Source organism: Artibeus jamaicensis, unplaced genomic scaffold, assembly GCF_021234435.1.
Source record: "Artibeus jamaicensis isolate MK-2021 breed Jamaican fruit bat unplaced genomic scaffold, CSHL_Jam_final contig_387, whole genome shotgun sequence".
Lineage (NCBI taxonomy): Eukaryota > Metazoa > Chordata > Mammalia > Chiroptera > Phyllostomidae > Artibeus > Artibeus jamaicensis.
Window position 1 is genome coordinate 33,107,666 of NW_026521812.1, and position 14,174 is coordinate 33,121,839.

The following is a 14,174-nucleotide window of genomic DNA, read 5'->3' on the forward strand; positions in this document are numbered from 1 at the left end:
TCCCTTAAGTGTAAAGCATGACTAAAATAAAAAGACATCAACTGTTATATTGATGGTTTCAACTCAAAGTTTCTAGTTGTACCATTCTCATCATTTACTCAGTGTTGTTGCTATTATTATTATTCATTATTTTAACAAAGTGTTCCAAGTTCACCTTTTATATCCCTACCCAACTGTTATAAAATTTTTAGAGCAAACATTTTTTCCAGGGAACATCATTTTCCAAGAGTAAGCATATATGTAAACATGGCAAGTCACTTTGCGACAGAAGCTCATTAGTAGATGGTTTTTAAAGAGAAACAAAAGTTCTTCCTCTTCAGTCTTCCTACCTACACACTGCTGGCTGGGGAGAAGGGTCTGCTCCTAAGAGGTGATATCATCTCTACAAGGGCCTCCCCTTGGAAAGGTGGCCTTGTGTGAGCGGGAGGTGGTGGAGCCTGCGTGGGTTAGGGAGGCACCCACTAGACAGAGTAGGCTGAGGTCTAATCTGGAAGACTGACAATGGTGTTAAGGGGCCCCACAAGGGATGGCACAGGGAGTCAGAGCCTAACTGAAGGGATGAAAACATCCGGCAAAGACCAACCCAGGAAATGTGGGAAGCTCAAGTAAGGTGGGAAATGTGTCCACAAGTGGGGGAGGGGAGGTTTGCTGGAGGCAGGTGCAGCAATTTAAGCATCTGCATTGAAGGGTGCCAAATCACGATGTCCAACCAGAGCAGGGTGAAGAGGGCATTTCTTAGAGGTGGGTTACCTGGAATGAATTGCAGCAACCTAAAAAGCACCGGGAACATGTCCACTGGGGAGTGAGGGTGGGCAGGTAGCAGGAGTGCCCAGCACATGGCTATGTCGAACCCTACACAGTACACTTTCTCAAAGGGAGGATATGCACAGGAGGAGCTTGCTTTTTCAGGCTAGTATCCGAAATAAAAGGAGAAATAAAAGGAGAATTCTTTCTTGTTTTTAAGTGTGCATTATTTGTGGAGTAAATCCTATTATTTGTTTATCAAGGAGAAATATTTTGCCTCTACCTTTAAATATACACTTAAATAAATACTTATCAATCACCCACCATGTTTTGGGCACATTATGAGATTTTTTAAATCATCATGACAACCATTTTTTAAAAAACAATCCCATTTCACTAATGACAAAGGTGATGAGATTAAGGCATGGCTCTATTCTCAGAGACCCATAAGGAAGGCAGATACATAGAATTTAGTACCATACTTTTTGAAGTATATTGGATCAGTTCCCATCATGTCATATAAAAGAAATCTTCAACTCTGCCATGGTTTTCAAATATATTTCTTTAAGCCATACAAGTTTTTTTTTCAAAAGAAGTATTTGGGTAAGAACCACAAGTAAATCAACAGAAGACCAACTTTGGTTGAAGTCCAGAGGTTCTCAATCCTAGTCAGGGTTAGATTGGTCTGGGAGGTTGTGAAATGCCTGTTCCCTATCAGAACAGACCTTCTGGCATGGAGCTCAGTTATCCGTACGTCTTAACCATTTGCCAGATGATTTTACTATACAGCCGACAATGAGCTGCACTGCAGGAGTTGATGAAAGAACACAATTGAAAGGGAGGCCAGTCTCCCAGCCTGTCAGATGGTTCCTGACCCAGTCAGGTCAGTTTTCCAACTTGCTGACTGCTTGTTACTCAATTATCCCGACTCAATTGATAGCCCATGGCTTAATCGAAGCTCTCTCCCACCTCCCAATATAGACATCTGGCACCAGTCACAATGGCCTGTGGCCAGACTGACCTGCTGTACCTGGGAACAACCTAGCCCTTTACCTAACCCATTGTCTTGACTCAAGTCCTGAAACCCTGGAGGTACCCGCCCAGAGCAACCCCTCTCCTAACCCAGCACATACTCCGCGCTTTTTCTTTTAAAAACCCTTCCCCCTGTGCTGAAGTTGGCCCCATTCAGGCCCTCAGTGCAGCATCAAATAAAGGCACTTGGATCAAATTACCTGGTTCTTCCTCCCTCTCTTTCTCACCCATTTGTAACAACTGTAAGTCTGAAGAATGATTGAGGGAGTGTCACAAAAGGATGGGAAAGCAGGTGACTCTGGAAATAGTCCTAGACATAGAGGTCAACTTTAATGAGGTTCTGAAACAAGGGTTTAATTTATGGTACCTACATGTTTTCTGTGTAATCCATAAAGATGTTGGGTATAGTACAACTTCATGGCATCCCAAAATTACAGGCAGATTTTAAGTTTGTGTGTTTAAGAATTTGGAAGTAAAAGACATCTTTGAATGGGTAACAACCCAGAGAAAAAGCAAGATCAACAAATTAATTGAACTCTCTTTTGGTACTAAATGATTCTAAGAAACTTGTTAGGTAAGTTGTCATGGAATATTATCTACTTTCTGTTTAAACCTCTAAATGCTTAATAGAGTTCTCAGCTGTGTCAAATAAATTGCTGGTCAAATGTTTCCTAAAGAGAAGTTAGATAAAAGAGGATAAATAATGAATAAAGAGCCTGGCTTTTATAACAAATAATCATAGTAATTTAGATACAAATACTTAAATAGCTGTATTATTGAAATTTTAGAAGATAATCTTGAGAATCTATTTTTGAAAGTCTAAGAAATGCTCTTTAGAAGGATTAATAAAAATGGCTATACCTGTTTTTTAAAATTAGTTTATTCAATTTTAATTTTGATTTGGCTATGTAAGTTAATAATTTTCCTAAGTCATAATTTAGTAAAGAATTTTAAAAAATCAACTTTAGAATAAAATAAATTTGGATTTGAATCATAAATTGTAGCTCTGCCATATTACAGTTGTATATCTTTGAAATGGTATTTCGTATTTCTGAGCCCAATTTTCTAAGGTGTAAAATGATGTTAAACTTAGTACTACCTCACAGGATTGTTGCTGAGACTGAATTAGTTGACACATGTGAAGTGCCTACAATAGTGCCTAAAACATAGTTACCTTCAGTCATTGTTATGCTGTTATTACTGTACTTATTTAACCTGCCTATAGTGTAATTTGGAGGAGAGCAAGGGACTCTAAGGGTTAGAATGTTCTAACAAAGTCAACAAAGTAAAGCCAATTGATAGGAATCAGGGTTCTCTATTCAGTGATCATATTAGTTCTAGAGACAAATTTTATTCCACAGATCTTTTAATTCAATTGAACTTTTAGAGCATTATAAAAAGTAGTGACTATTATTGGTACAAGATTGGAAAGCAGCTCAGAAATGATAAGGTTTGAGGAAGTTGGTCTCTAATATTTAACACAGCAAACATTCCAAATGTCTTTGGGGAACTGAATTCCCATGAATCCTTCTCGCCAAATTCATAATACTCTCGTTGCTGAGTCTTATGTGAGACACTAAAACATTTATATTGCCATTGGAATTTGAGTTTAAAAAATTTAAGCTACTTCTAATGTTGATTTAGCATGTTGTCACTGTAAGCTAGTTTTGTTTGTATACATTTTACACTGTGTGTACTAGAATTTTAAAAACAGAGAATAAAAGAGATGAGTCTTTTCCCTCATGGGCTTAGAGTCTAATAGGTAAAATAAGTAGTAAAAAACAGAACACTGGCTGACAAAAATAACTATGGCTACCTGTCTTCTTTGCTGGACTGTTGTTTTTCTCTTCATTTTTGTTAGTTGAAGAGATAAAAATCTCACTGAGGACCTGTACAAAAAAAAAATACTTGAACCCATCTGAAAATCTGCCACAAAGGATTCTGATCAACAGGAACTTGTGATTAAAAAGCTCAGAGATCTGAAAATATAACCATTGTCCTGCCTACAGCTTAGTGCCCATTTAAGTGCTATGTATAGATTCACTCAACTCAGGTAAAGGAGACCCAATCAATTTTTATACATAGGTGCTATATAGATGCTGTCCATACACATATGCTGTACACCTGCATTTTGATGAGACACATCAATTACTCAATTAAGCAAGAAAGGTCATCAAGGGTACTAGAGAGAGTAGAGGGTTGGGGTGAAGAGATGAGAGACCAAATAGTTTCTCTGTTAGAAAAATTTAGGAAACAGATTACTCCCTAAATTCGGTTTGAAAGTTTAATGTCAAGATGGTATAAAAATAAAAATTATACAGGACAAAGTTAAACAGTCAAGGAAGACATTCAAGACTACCACAATAAGGTAGGGAGGCCAGAGCTCAGCCTGAACTCAGCTCTGCTGAAATGAGAGTGGGAGAGGTTTTAAGAGTTGAAGGTGCGAGCTCAGAGGCCATCTACATTTGCTCGTTGGCCTTACTCAAAGGAAAAGGAAATGTTTTCGTATGTGCATAACAGGAGGTAGTTTCACAACAGTGGGCAAGGCGCCTACTGCGGTTAGTTCCTCCAGAAACTGGGAGGAGAAAGCTTGATGATTAGGTTCACAAAGTATCAGCCCCAGTTCCTTGAGAAAGACAGTCCTGGGTTGTAAAACTGGCAGGAGGCTTTTAAAAAGATATATATCTCAAAAGGGTTTAGAAAGAATTTGCAATGACAGGTTTTCTAAAATAAAGGCTCCAAAATACAGGAGGTCAGGAGCCTAGAGGCGGACAGAAGGCCTGAAATTTGTTTAAACTGAGAGAAACCCGAAGGCCCTCTTGGAGGACAATGAAAGAGAAGAACTTTTAATAGCAAAAGAATTTCCCTTTGATGAGAGGCTGCAAGGAAACGCTTTTAAATCCTGATAGTAGAAATTTTATGAAGTTAGAGAATCGTGATTATAGTTTAGAACTTAATCAGATCATTTTTAAAGCATTTTAAACAAGCAGAACTTTAACAACGTTTCACCTCGAAGACCAACTTTTTTCTCAAAAACACAAAGGGGACATCTAAAGTGTCCCATTTTAATGAAAGGAATTCGAAAACAAAGTCTTGCTTAAAATCCCTATTTTAAATTCAGATGAGCATCTGAATTTAAAATAATGTATCATTTTTTTCACATCATAGTTCATCATCATGCAAATTAGGTATCAAAATTGAGCTCTACAAGACCCATTCCCAAAATGATTCCTATCCCTATTGTGCAAAAGAATCACATTTGGAGCTTTTATTTTATTTATTTTTAATTTCTAACTATTTTATTTGATTCAGTATGTCCACAACATAATCATTTCAACATGTAACCAGTGTAAATATATTAACCAGTTATTTTACATTCTTTAAAAAGTTTTCAATTATAATCGACATATATTTATTGGGGTAATTATGTCTCACATTATAAAAATGTCTAATCACTAGATGTGTACCTGAAACAACCATGTTGTAGGTCAACTGTGGCATCTGGAGTTTTTTAAAGACCACAAATACTAACTTGCCCTCAGAGACCTTCAATATGAGAATCATGAAAAGTGAGAGCAATTGTATTTAAATGTGCTCAGCTGTGCTTTGCAAACCAGTATCTCCTGGGTGCTTCTTAGAAATGTGGAATCTTGGGCTTTGCCACCTCTGCTGAATTGGAATCTGCACTTTGACAGGAGCTTGGTTGTTAATATGCACAGGAAGTCGGAGAAGCACTGCTGTGCAGAAGACTTCACTTCGAAACTCGGGTGACAGCCACTCACTCAGTGAGGATGAACTCGCCTCCAGCAATGTCAAAGCAGCTGCTCCACAGACTTGGCCCCTGTGTTCAGCTTTGCTTTCTATGCAAGGCACATCTTGAGAGAAAAAAAATTAAAGGATTTTATTTTATTTATTTCCAGACAGAAGAGAAGGGATAAAGAAAGAGAGGGAAAGAAATATCAGTATATGGTTGCCTCTCTCATGACCCTGACTTGGGACCTGGCCTGAAACCCAGGCTTGTGCCCTGACAGGGAACTGAACCCGTAACCATTTGGTTTGCAGGCCCGTGGTCAATCCACTGTGCCATCAGCCAGGGCAGATCTTGGGAGAAAATTTTTTGCATAGTATATTGAACCTGTACAAATCAAAAGGAAAATACAGAAAAATATGGTGGAATATTTGCATTACTATCTGTCACAATTTAAAAATTAAAGAATCTGGATTAAGGGTTCGTTTGGAGAGAGAGAGCTGAAAGGAACAATTCACTGAACCAGGACCAGGGTCCCCAGGGACTCACTGCTAACTTTGGCCCAAGGAAAGCTACTTTTTTTAACTTCTCCAAGTCTACACTCAGATGATAAGGACTATTATGGCCTCTCTTAATAGCTACGTAAGAACAGGCTGATGAACATAAAGTGACTTGTGCTCCTCTGGGGAAAAACTTTATTAGATTAGTAGTAGGTACAATAACATTTATTAGTTCACCATATTTCCCTTAGGCAAATGACAACTTTGTGTTTAGTCTCTTACTGTTTATGTGCATGAGTGTGTCTGTGTATAAATATTTCTGAAACAGTAATTTTAGAATGAAAATGAAAAGGGAAGACACATTTTTGTCTAATAATGATTATTTCAATATTGTAATATTTACCTTTCTGTTCTCTTGTTTTTAGTATCCCAGTGGAAATATTATCTTATTTTTCTGAGTATATATGTATAGCAAGTCAACAGAAGCAATTTTAAAAGAAACTAACAAAAAATTAAAAATTCAAACAATAGAACAATGATAAAAAGAATTCAAAGAACAAAGATTATTTTGTTTTTCATTCGGGGATGTAGGGAGCTGGAAGAATGATGTTCCCAATCTTGCAGAGAAAAAAGTCAAACGAGTACCAAATTCATAATTTTTCTTGAATCCACTGAGTGCTGACATTGCACAGCAGCCAACTGGCCCTAAATCTAAGGAGAGTCAGGCAGGGGCAGAAAAGATTGAAGCAGTGGCTTTTGAGATATAGCCAGGCAGTCAGCAGTAGTGAGACAGGATAGTGAGAAGCTAGGAAAATTCATTGGCAGGAGGAACAGGGAAACTGAGATAGACAGCTGCAGGAAATGGCTGAGCAATTCACAGCTGGATACTAAAGGTCACCGCCCTGGAGACAGTCACACCAGGTCTCAGCTGTGTTTCAGCCCCAGGCCCAGAAGAGCAGCAAAGCCAGGAGGGTGAAGCCAGAAACAACTGCAATGACTAAAGACCTGCTGCCCTGTCATTGACCAATCAGATGAGACCATGACCCTGAAAGGGCACAGATTGAGAACTGATGAATAGTTTACCGAAACCCTCCCCCGAGACCTCCCCTAAAATTCTGGCCTATAAGAAAGAGAGAAAAGCCTCAAGACAAAGGACCCAGGGCAAGCACTCTCCTTCTGGGTAATTGTCTGCACCATTCCCTTCTGATTTCCCCACTTCTTTCTTTACAGGCACTGCTTCCAAACTCTAAGGCAACAGGCATCTGGCAGCTTGTCTCAGGCTACACCCTGAACCTGTCCCCAAAGCCTCCTTTTCTCTGATTTCCCAATGAGCCAAGGCAGCCCAGCCTAGGCTCTCCTGTTGCTTCTTCTATGCTAAGCCCTTGCTTGCTTCATTGTCCCTAACTTTAAAAAGCATACCTTCATAGTCACCTGGACTAGTGTTGTGAAATCTTTCCTACATGAAGTCAAGAACCCACATACTAAGCTAGCCCTAGGCAGACCCACTCTGGGCCAGGCCCCTGGCTGGTCTGCTAGGAGGTCAGCTAGGGATGGTGCTTGACACACTGATGGGAATGCTGGTGGGAGAGGTGAGCCCCTGGAGGCTACAAATATAAGGGGTGTGCTCATCTTCTTACAGGTTTCTTGTTCACGAACTCCACCAGAGCTCACACACACAGACACATAAACATGAAGCATTTTCAGAAAGTCTCCCCCATGCTGCAGAACGGGAGCAGGGGGCAATAGGAGTTGTCAGAGTGGGGTGATGGGGGATAATGCTGCTGAGATACCCTATCTCCATCACTGAACAGTAATTTGTTGAGAAAACAAAAGCTGTTGTCATTAGGGCACTGGTGGAAATCCCTTGCAGGTGAGCAAAGAGAAGGGGGAAAAGCTCTATGCCTGAGAGAAGGTAAGCATAGATATGGTATTTTTCTAAAACTGAGGTTTTATTAGAACACAGAATATGCCTACCCGAGCCTCCCAGGCTAATAGGCACAGAATAAAAAGAATCTTTCAGGGGTAGGAGGAGGGATCAATGGGAAAAGTACAGAGGGCATTTAGGGTAGTGAAAAGACTCTGTATAATATTATAATGACCCATACATGATTTTCCAAGCCCATAGAATATATAACATCAAGAATATACCCCAAGGTAAACTCTGGACTTTGGGTGAGTATGATTTCTCAGCGTAGGTTCATCCTTGGAAACAAATGATGTCATTTGCAGGGGCAAGTGTAGGTACAAGAGGTATATGGAAAATCTCTATTTCCTCTCAGTTTTGCTGTGAACTTAAAACTGCTCTAAAAATGTAAAGTCTTAAAATAGAAAAAGAATCTCGCTCAAAACAGACCATCTGTGACATGCAGCCCAAAGAAAGACATAAAGGTAGCAGCGGAACAGACACAGAAAAAAATAAAGACAAAAAAACAACAACAACAAAACTAAAACCTCTGGAAAATTAGTTTCTACTCTAAACACAAGGTTATTATTCCAAGGAATTTGAACTCTGTGGTGCAATGAGGGTAACCATAGCAACAAAAGACCCACAAACTCAGCCCAACTCTTACTTAGAGTAAATCAAATCAGTTCCCTGAAGTCCTCAATGAAAGGAAAGTACACCCATTTCCAGGAATAAAGCTACTCACCTCAGTCTGCTGCACTACACAAGACCAGCTTTCAACAGCAAAAAGTTATGAAGCATGTAAAAAGGCAAGCTACAGAAACATACTTCCAAGAGACAAAGCCATCATGACACTATGTTGGAAGTACATGACATGAACTTGAAAGTAATCATGGTTAATAGATTAAAGGTTTTTGCCGAAAAGGTAGACAGCATGCGCGATTAAATGGGGAAACTCAACAGAGAGATGGAAATGGTAAATAACATCCCATTGAAAAGGTAGAAATGACCAACACAGTAGCAGAATGAAGAATGCCTTTCATGGGATCACCTGTAGAGGCAACGCAGTGGAAGAGAGAATTGATGAACAGGATGAAGCGATAGAAATTACACAAACTGAAACACACAAAATCTGGGTTTGTAGTGGTTATAAATTTTTTATCTTGGTTACGAAGGTAGGAGGGAATGGCACTCTTAGAATAAAGTCATTTGGAGATAATTCATCACTGATGGTTGATTTTCAGGGGCGTAGTCACAGAAATGAGGAGTCATTGATTAATTAGAAAGATTTAAAACTAGTTCTAATGTTTACTTATACCCATGGGTTTACTTATACCCATGGGTTCATGGGTTTACTTATACCCATGGCTTTTGAACAATATGAGGACATTTTTATAAATTATCCATTCTGCATATTATACTGATTACTGATTTGGCCTAAAATTAAATAAAATCCAAATATACCTAAAATTATTAAGCAAATTTTTTAACTTTGGCATGGCTAGTCTTCATGTTCTAACTGCTGAAAGCTTTGGTGTTTTTGAAATATTAAGATAAGCCAAAGTAGACTTCCACTGTAATAGCAGATTTTCAATTTTTATGTCTTGGGTTATTCAGCTTCAGCATCAGAAGATAAATTCTTTAATATTTTAATCAAATATTATTGAGAATTCCTCTCCTCACTGCTGTATATCACAGACTCAGGCAAAAATCATTTTCTATAGTGTTATTCCAAAGTTACACAGTAATTTTTATTGTAGACATTAAAAATTAAATGTGATAAGAAACAGAAAATGACATTTGATGCATTACTGTGATGCACCTTAGTGCGTGACATTTTAATTTTGAAAATATTGTAGGAGTGAGTTGCGGGAGAATAAAAATCATCTATTGCATAAAGAACTCATCTCAAGATAGTGTCTGTTTATGCGATTACTTTTGTCAGAAACTGTGTAATTGACAATAATTTGCTTGCTAATCTAATTAAACTATAAACAAATGGTGCAAGAAATTGTGGAGAATTCTGGGTAGAGCCTTGGGCTCTTCTTGATGAATGTTACTGATGGTACTAAGCACATTTTTCTGAGTCATTATTTTATGCATTGGATGGTGAGGAGAGAATCAAAAATTTATTTTTTCAGTAGTTGCATGTTTAAACCCCCAAACAACCTACTCATGATTTACAATAAGGAAGTGTTTAAGCTGTAATCAAATGAGAAAACAATAAAAGCAGGAGGAATCAGGTAGCTGGCAAACCAGCAATGAATCTCAAACTACGTCCTCATTGAATGTGTCCCCTGCCTTCTGACCTTCCGGGCCCCCAGGTGTTGCTACCTGTCTCTACCTGCAGGCTCACACCAGTCTTCTGTGTCAGATCAACTGAGTCCTGCCTCAGAAGCCAGTTGCCTCAGAAACCAGTTAGCTTGGCGTCCAGCCTAATTTTCTTTGTCTACATGCTTAAAACGATTACATTTTAAAGCCAAACATCACTACATGTCTGGCAAGCAGGAGTATATCTCGGAGACTACAGGACAAGCTATTTTAAATCAAAGTTGCTTCAGAAAATCTTGGGTCCTTGATTATTGTATTCATTATTTTTACTCCAGTACATGTAGATATGACCCTCCCTTTTGAACCCTTTTTGCCCTCACACTATCTGTTTGTTGTTTCTGCCATTTATTCAATAAATACACACAGAGGTCATAGTTTTTATCCACTACAGTTCTAGGTGCCCTGGGGGTCTTCCACATACCGAACAAATTCCTTCCTCCATTTTATTTTTTTAGGATTGCTAAATGTGTAGGCTCCTTAGAGCAGACGAAATGTCTTCTTAAATAGAAGGCATTTCTATTTAATTATTTGTCTGCTGTCATGTAGATGTAAACCACACAAGAATAAAAATCATGTCTACCATTTATTTGAGCTTGTGCCCACCATAGGCCTTGGTATAAATTAGAGTACAATAAACATTTGTATAAGAAATTCTTTAATAGCTAGGTCAGTTTCATATTCATCATTGTTTCCTCAAGTTCTGGTATATAGAATTCTCAATAGCATTTAATGAATAATTACTTAATTAATGTACCTAAACCTCTTATTTTTAAACCAAAAATCTTTGGATTTTTTTAAACTTTAATTCTGACAATCTATTGAGTGTCTGCCACTTTGCTCCATAAGTTTAACACTGGCTTACCAGACCCGCCTGTTTCCTACCGGAACTTCGTTCTCTGATCATCACTCTCTCTTTTATTAGCCTGCAGTTCCTCTCTGAACTATTCTGAATTCCATACCTCACCTTTCTGTTTGGCCTTACCTAACTGCTGGCCAAGTCCCTGGCATAATTGCCTCCAAACCTTTTGGCTCAGGAGGGCATCCTGCCCTGAATTTTGCTACTGGGGCCCATGTTTAAATGAGGAAACAAGATAGCACTTCCTGATTGCAATTGTTGAGTGTGGTTTGTCCTATATTTTCCCATGAATCCCTTTACTTCATTTGTTTCATTTGGACTGTCTGTCTTTCTCATGAAAATAGGTCTGTCCATGGAGGCCCCTGATGTTGCTGTATCTTTATCTTTTTCTCTTCCCTCACTATGAGCTTAGCATCTAGCTAAGTGTATTATTTATAATAGTTGCACAATATATATGCAAAATCAAAACAAGTAATAAAATATACTAATAAAATAGGGAAAAAAGTGGAAGGTGATTATTTATTTGTAAGTTAACTGCTTTTAAATCCATGAATTACTTACAAATCCACATTGTTAGCATCTAGTATATTGTCAAATTTTGATGGGAGATTATTTAGCATTTAAAGAGAAAACTATCATTTAAAGAGGCAACTAGCATTGAAAGCGGCAAGAATTGAAAAGGGGTAGACAAATGTGAGACAATGAAGAAAGCCGCTTGAATTTTTCAGTTTAAGCTGTGTGTTTCGGGATACATAAACATGAACATTTTTCTATGCTTTATGTTTTGTGTTGTGTTCCCTGCTTCATTCAAAAGTTAGTGGTCCCTTTTGTGTTGGGAGGAAAGGAGAGGAAGCATGTCTAGTTGTCACTATTTTAAATGATTTCAATAAATAAAAGGTGTATTAAAGAAATTGTTTGATACCCTAAAACAAAGACAATATCAACTATATGGAAATGTCAAAATATTTATCCCTTTCAGCATCCTGCAGGCTATAAGACTACTTAGTCCAATAAAGTAAATTCAAAATTTCCAAGTCCCATTCATACATGTGTGAAAACGTCCACATAAGTGCAAGCGAGGGAGGTATTGATCACAAATATGTGAAACAGCCTTATGAAGTAATAGTCTGCTGTGACTGTCAGCAGAGTAAAATTCGGTGTAAATATTTTATTTGCAAAAGTTAAAATCACATACCTTGTAGAATAAATATACCATGCAATGTCTGTCTTAGGTATAGCAAAACTTTATTTCAATAGATAGTATTCTCTTTATCGATATTAAAAACTAATAGGAATTTCTATCTGATTCCATTTTATCAGCATTGCTATAGGATTTATAAAGAAGATGCTTTTGAATGTTTGAGAAATAATGTGACATTAATTTTCGATGAAATTTTTGAAAAATATCATGGACTGGAGATAAGACACCTTGAGACAAACCATAAAATATTTCTTTGCTAAAAAAAAAAATCAATGGATGAGGCCCATTCCTGGCCATAGCCCTTGGTGAAGCCTGTCCACAGGACCACCCCAGGTGCAAACAGCTGTAGCCACAGCTCCCCAAATTAAGAAATCTGCCATCTATGAATGGTATCCAGGGAAAATGAAAGATAAACCTCATATACAAACTTATGAAATTAATTTGAGTAAGTGTGGTCCCATAGTACTGAATGCTTCAATGAAGATTAAGAATGAAATGGTTTATACCTTGACCTTCCAAAGATCATGTGGAGAAGGTGTCTATGGCTCTTATGCAATGGACATCAATGAAGCAACACTGAGGCTGGCACCCGAAGAAGTGACACCCACCTCAAAAAAGTCTCAAAATCTACCCTCTTCCACAAATGTTTGTGACAGAATATCTTGCTCCTGATTTGAGCAGCTTCTGTGCTCAGCGCAAATCCACTGAGCCTTATTTGAAGAAGAAGGACGAATCCCAGGAAGGCAAACAGCATTACAGAATGCAATACACAGAAAACTGGGAGAACCGGATGGGCTGCACGAGTACATCCTCAGTGTCTGCTGCAGCACCAGCTCGCTCTAGCTCCTGGTGGAAGGAAGGCAAGTGTTTGGGACCTGTGGTTCTCCTACAGGCCTATCGCTAGATGAATGACTCCGGAGAAGGCTCCACAGAGAAGCACCTAGCCATGCTGCAGGAATCCTTCTCTCTGTGTCACTGCCACACCGTCATGAACTGCTCCCAGAGGCTGAATCCAGGAAAGCTATTGCTGAAATCAAGAAAATGATGGCAACCTGCAAGGAAAAGAAAGTGTCAGCTTAACTGTTCTGATACTAAGTGTGGTTTGTAATCAGCTCAGCTAAGCATATTTGTATCTAATTTAAGTTCCTTCAAAGTCTTGATATTCCATGAATATAGCATGTATAATAAAAATGTTTTAAATAAATAAATGGTATTCTACTTTATTAACAAAAAATCACTGGATTCAGAAATCAACTCGACTGAATTTCTTAAATGTAGGTATCTACCAACTATTTTCAAAGAGAATTATAGAAACTAAAGAGACCAGTATGTGTGTGGGCATCTTTCTATACATGGGTATAATTGGAATACACTTAAAAAAACTTGCATGAGTGATTTTTTAAAAATGTAACTCCTTTCAATTATTACTAAAAGCTTAGACATACACAAAGAAAAGCAAATCATTAGGAGTGAAGATCTGAATGCCAGTTTTTTGACATTAGATAAAAATTAATCAGCTCAATTTCACATAAAAATGTAATTGCATTTAATTATTCTGGTCATTTACCAATCAACCTTTCATGAACTAAAAATAATAGAATACAATATTAATTTTGTGGCAATATAAATTCTTGGTAAGGATTATATGAGTGATTCATGTGGTACACCCAAGAGTTCTGAGAGCATGGCATGTGTTCCTAGTGTACATAGCTGTAGACATTTTCCTATGGTTTTGTCCTTGGAAGAAAACTTGATGACAATATGCTTTTAAGAAGTAGAATATATTGCCCTGGCTGGTGTAGCTCAGTGGATTGAGCATGGGCCTGTGAACCAAAGGATCACAGCTCGAGTCCCAGTCA

At 38.0% G+C, this 14,174-nt stretch overlaps 1 pseudogene; it reads left to right on the top strand.

Annotated features, from left to right (window-relative positions):
* Positions 1–1,539: 1,539 nt before the first annotated feature.
* Positions 1,540–13,395, top strand: LOC119052088 (succinate dehydrogenase [ubiquinone] iron-sulfur subunit, mitochondrial-like; annotated as a pseudogene).
* The last annotated feature ends 779 nt before the right edge of the window (positions 13,396–14,174 follow it).